This window comes from Tupaia chinensis, unplaced genomic scaffold (assembly GCF_000334495.1).
Source record: "Tupaia chinensis unplaced genomic scaffold, TupChi_1.0 Scaffold000146_1, whole genome shotgun sequence".
NCBI classification, from domain to species: Eukaryota; Metazoa; Chordata; class Mammalia; order Scandentia; family Tupaiidae; genus Tupaia; species Tupaia belangeri.
Window position 1 is genome coordinate 14814321 of NW_006159616.1, and position 5074 is coordinate 14819394.

Here is a 5074-nt window from a genome sequence, read left to right on the forward strand (position 1 = left end):
GAAAAGAGAAGAATCCAGTCCAATTGCAGGAGTGGTAGGATAGATTCTAGACGTCCCGGAACCATATCACTAGACCTCTGCCCTTTTACCGAGTAACCCCTCACCCTGATCCTGACAGGGTCTATGGGACCCTCCCAAAGGGCAGGGCCTGGGCAAATCCAGAGGGGACCACAGAGGGGGCTGGAACTAAACCGCCTATTTCTGAAATGCATTTCAGTTACCACTGTACAAGTTAAGCAAAAATAATAAGGAAAAAGTGAAAGTGAAAACCAAGCACTTGAAAATGAGTTAGCTGTCATAAGCAGGCAATAGGATTGTGCTGCAACGAGGCCCAAGGCCCTGCCTGCAGGTCTGGAGTTTGGACAGCTGTGTTCGAGGCAGCCAGCACTCCACAGGGCCCCTCACTTCTTAGTGCTATTTGCATTCCGCTGACTGGCTGGGCTCTTCTTTAGGGTTAATTTCAGCATCATCCTCATCTCCTTCCTCATCACCTTTTTATTCCTCCTCTTCTCCTTCCTCGCCTTCTTCAAAATGGCCACCATCCTCTATGGCCTCCCCAGTGAAGTAGAGCACAGCCCACAGGACAATCCGCTCACGGAAGAAGTGTCCAATCTCAAAAGCAGAGACTGGGATCAGCAGATGGCATAATGGTTACGTTGCTGGACTCCCTCATAGCTGACCATGGTTCGAGTCCCGGACCCGGTGGCTTAAACTCACGCCAGGTGAGTGTATGGGCATGCCCAAAATTCCAAGAGAAGAATGGAGAAGTAATTATAGTGTGGTTGTCCCCCCGGGGGTGATTTCTCACTTCCTGTCTGTCTCTGTCTCTTCAGCAAGCACACATACCCTGTAGCTAAAATAAAATAAAAATAAAAATAAAAATGCAGAGGCTAAGGTTAATTTGGAATCTTCATCCAGTGACTTCCATCTCCAGATGCTGTCAGTGGGTTGAAGGAGTTGAAGAACGACTCACTGGGCACTTGCTTAGTGAGGATCGCCACAGTGCCCCGGCCCGTGTGCTTCTGCTTTTTCTTGATGGTTTTGACTGTATCATTTTTCCTTCCTCCCAGTCAATGGCATGCCCATCACAGTAATGATTTCTGGGTCTTCAAAGGAAAAGGGATCTGGCTCCTTCTTGGAGGTCTTTGTCAGGACTGAATTGGTAAAGTAGTCATCAGGTTCAAAGTGAGACTTAATACAAAAGACAGAAGTTGTCCAGGGTCTGAAAATTTCACTTACTATCCTGTGGCTGTTTCAAGATTGGTTCCTCATATTCCTAGACTAATTCACTTAGCACATCTACTTTTTTGTTTTTTGGAGGGGAGAGGTTTTTGCTATAGGGCACGTACGCTCACCAGAAAGACAGGGAGAGACAGAGAGACAGAAAGCGAGATATCACCCCCCAGGGAGGATGGCCACGCCGCAATCCCTTCTCCTCCATTCTCCTCTCGGGATCTTGGCACACATACATACGTGCCCAGCGTGAGTTTAAGCCACCGGGTCCAGGATGCGAACCATGGTCAACTACATGGGAGTCCAACGATATAGCCATTACGCCATCTGCTGGTCCTAGCATATCTATGTTTCTAAAGATGGTGAACCAGAACTCTGGAGTTCCTTGGGATTTGACTTTTCCGCTGTTGTTGCTTCTTTTTCTGCTCCGACTGCTTTGTTTTTCATGTCTCCAGGCGGTTTATCCTCCTCTTCATTTTCGCTGTGCCATTCTGAGTTTGCATGTGTTGGCTCCAGATCACCAGTGACAAATCGTCTTCCCCTGTGGAAGAGAGGCTGGTATAATGCTGCATACGTTCTTTCCAAGTCACGAACTTCTCTGTAGAACTTAGCAGCTGTGTGGCACGTCTCTCCTGAAGTCGTTTCAAAGCATGCATTCTTCTTTTCACTGCCTCAGGCAACGTCGCGATGTAGCTGGAAGGAGTGTGAGAAATGCGTGGAGTGTTCCTGAAAAGCCGCCAAGACTTGAGGATTCTGCATCACCCGATCTGTGAGTTTTCCTGTATTACTTGCATTTTTGGCAGCCTGCATGGAATCTGAAGGAACCCCATCTGAAAAACTTATCTGCCATCTGAATGTTTTCCTCTCCTCGAGCTTCCTGGATAGTGGCGGCCGCGGGGATGGCTTTGCTCACACCAGAGTCTACACTGCCGTCCCATGGGGGTATTTTCTACTCCGACCCCACCCCCACCTCTCTCTGACAAGCACACGCGCCCTTCAGCAATTTAAAAAAAAAAAGGTTTTGGGACCAGCAGTTGGCGTAATGACCATGTCACTGGACTCCCATGTAGTTGACCATGGTTCACGTCCTGGACCCAGTGGCTTAAACTCACACCGGGCGCCTGTGCGTGCGTGCCCAAGATCCCAAGAGGAGAATGGAGGAGAAGGGATTGCGGCATGGCCATACTCCCTGGGGGATGATTTCTCGCTTTCTGTCTCTCTGTCTCTCTCTGTCTGTCTGGCAAGCACACGCGCCCTATAACAAAAAACCTCTTTAAAAAAAAGTTTAAAAAAAAGATTTTAATTGTCATACAATATACTGAAGAAAACTTTTTATGTAATTAATGACATAATTCAGGCTATTTCCCAATTCAGACTGTTCTCAGCTAGACAAGTGACTGGACTGTTCTAGAAACCGAAGCTTGACCTCTGCTCCCTTGTCTGAACCCCACTGCTACAGAACTTCGGTAGTGGAGGAACGTTAGAGACATCTCATCTCTGCACCCACTTGCAGATGCAGGGTCTCGACCAGGAGGCACAGCGGAGCTAGTCTGGTGGGGCCCCTACATCCCGAGCCTCTCTGAGACTCATCCACTTCCTAGTGGTCAGGAAAGGCTGGGGGGGAGTAGGGCAGAGTCTTGGGTGATTGCACTGTGGGCAAAGTCTGGGCTCTGAAGGACAGCCCCCTCCAGGGTGGACACAGCAGGCGCTGAGAGAGATGTGGATCCAGGGCGCCCCCAGGTAGGCCCTCTGAAAACCAGTCTGCATGTCAGTTAATTGCCTGGTGAGTCCCCAGTGAAGCTCAGGGGGACGTGTCCATGGGATTCTTGGAGCCCAGTCAGTAGAGGTTTCTTTTAGGGGATCCCCCATGTCTGGCATCAGAGCATCCTCAGCTGACTGGGTCCTTTTTTCAGATACTCTCCCCTGCCTCTTCAGCAGAGCATGGGCTTCAACATTAGAAGGGGTCTTCGTCGTCCTAAGCTCTTGTGTCCGGTAGGAAACATTATGTCAGCACTCCCACAAGAGTTAGCAGGCCTCTCCTTGAAGGCGTCCATTGACAGGAGTTCACTACCCCCAAGCCTGCTCGTTCCGGCAAGGACTCAGGAGCCAGACTGCCTGGCTTTGGACCCTGGCTCTGCCACTTGGGCAAGTTCTTTAACGTCTCTGTCTCGTTCTCGAAGCTGTGTCTTAGGGGTGTGTGTTTGTGGAAAGGAGAACTACACCTGAACCTGCTCCGCCGAGGCCTGTGGGGATTTCTGAAGGTAAGAGGTAGAGCTTGGCCTGGGGGTCACCGGCCCAGCACCTCAGCCCACGACTGCCCTCCCTGAGGCCGGAAGTCCGCCTCTGCTTCTCGCCAGCCATGGCATCCTTCCCTCCGGACAGAGCTGCCCCAGAAGGGCTTAGCCCCTGCTCCCCAACATACGCTGGTGTGGGTTCAGGGGTGCCAGGTGCAAACCTGGCCCATCTTCATGGTCGTGGCACTCGGACACTGTCCACCAGGCCTGAGAGGGCGTCTGGCTGATCGCTGGCCCACTGTCCATCAGTCTGGGGTGGGGAGGACACTGGGCACCTAGCCCCCAGGCACGAGGTGCTTTGAAATTCAGAAAGGTGCTCCTGGGGCAGGAAGGACCAACGCCCCCGCGACCCCCCATCTTAGTGTGTGGGATGTAACAGGCCAGGGACACTCGTCTTGGTCTTTGGTGTGTTGGCTTGGTTTGCTCTTTGTCTTTGGTATGTTCGTGCCTAACCACAAAGCCTTGCAGGTCTCTGTGCCTGCCTCAGTTTACCAATATGAACAGCTGAGAAGGTGGACTGGATCCTTAATGCTCCTAGGCGCAGCCCCCGCCGTCTTTATAATGGCCCACTCAGCGGGGCGCACCCCCTGCCGTCTTTATAGTGGCCACTGGAGGGCAGCCTGGTCTGCTCGGCCCTCTAAACTGTCCCCGCAAAACCTTCCTCGCTTTAGTTTTTTTTTCAAAATGGCACCAACACAGACGGTCTTTCAGAACATTTCTGGCATTGGTGAGAAGAACACCCTCTGTGGGTGCCGTGGAACAGCTAAGGCACTGTTTCTTAGGGATGTTTTCCTTCTCAAAATCTTTCCTGAGTGCCATGAACTAACAGAAGCCATCACTGGAACCCTGAAATTCCAGGTCCCACTCAGGGCATCTTCCCAGCTTCTGCTTTTGGGTAAACCCAGTTTTGCCCTGGGGCCATCCAGTAAGCTGACTTTCTGCCCATTGGCAACGTGAAGCTGTTTTTTTTTGGAGAGGTTTTCACTATAGGGTGCGTGCGTTCGCCAGAGAGACAGAGAGAGACATAGAGACAGAAAGCGAGAAATCATCCCCCAGGGAGGACGGTCACGCCACCACCGGGTCCGGGACATGAACCGCAGTCGACTATGTGGGAGTCCAGCAACATAGCCATTACGCTAACTGCTGGTTCCCACGTGAAGTTATTTTTGAGGATGTTTAAAGAACACGATTCTCTCTGCTCTCCCTGGCATAGCTGTTCCGGGGTGGCTGGAGGTCATGGGTGCTCTGCAGCCCCAGGGAGAATGACTTTTGGAAAACAAAGTCATTTTTGGTTTTTTTTTTGGAAATCAAGGTAAGTTAGTTTAAAAGGTACACTTGAGACCAGAGTTATTACCCGAATTGAAGCTTTTTACATTTTTTCGTGAATTGATATTTTTTGTGGCTTTTTTTCTTTGATTATTTTCGTTTTGCTTTTTGGTTTTGGTTTTGGTTTTACATTTTTTTAATTTTTAAATTTTTGCCAGAGGGCACACACACTCACCAGAGAGAGACAGAGGGAACGGGAGAAAACATCCCCTGGAAGGGGT

General features: G+C 50.5%; 1 pseudogene; it reads right to left on the reverse strand.

Moving 5' to 3' along the window:
- Positions 1–414: 414 nt before the first annotated feature.
- LOC102479803 (nucleosome assembly protein 1-like 4) lies at positions 415–3773 on the reverse strand (annotated as a pseudogene).
- Between the last annotated feature and the right edge of the window lie 1301 nt (positions 3774–5074).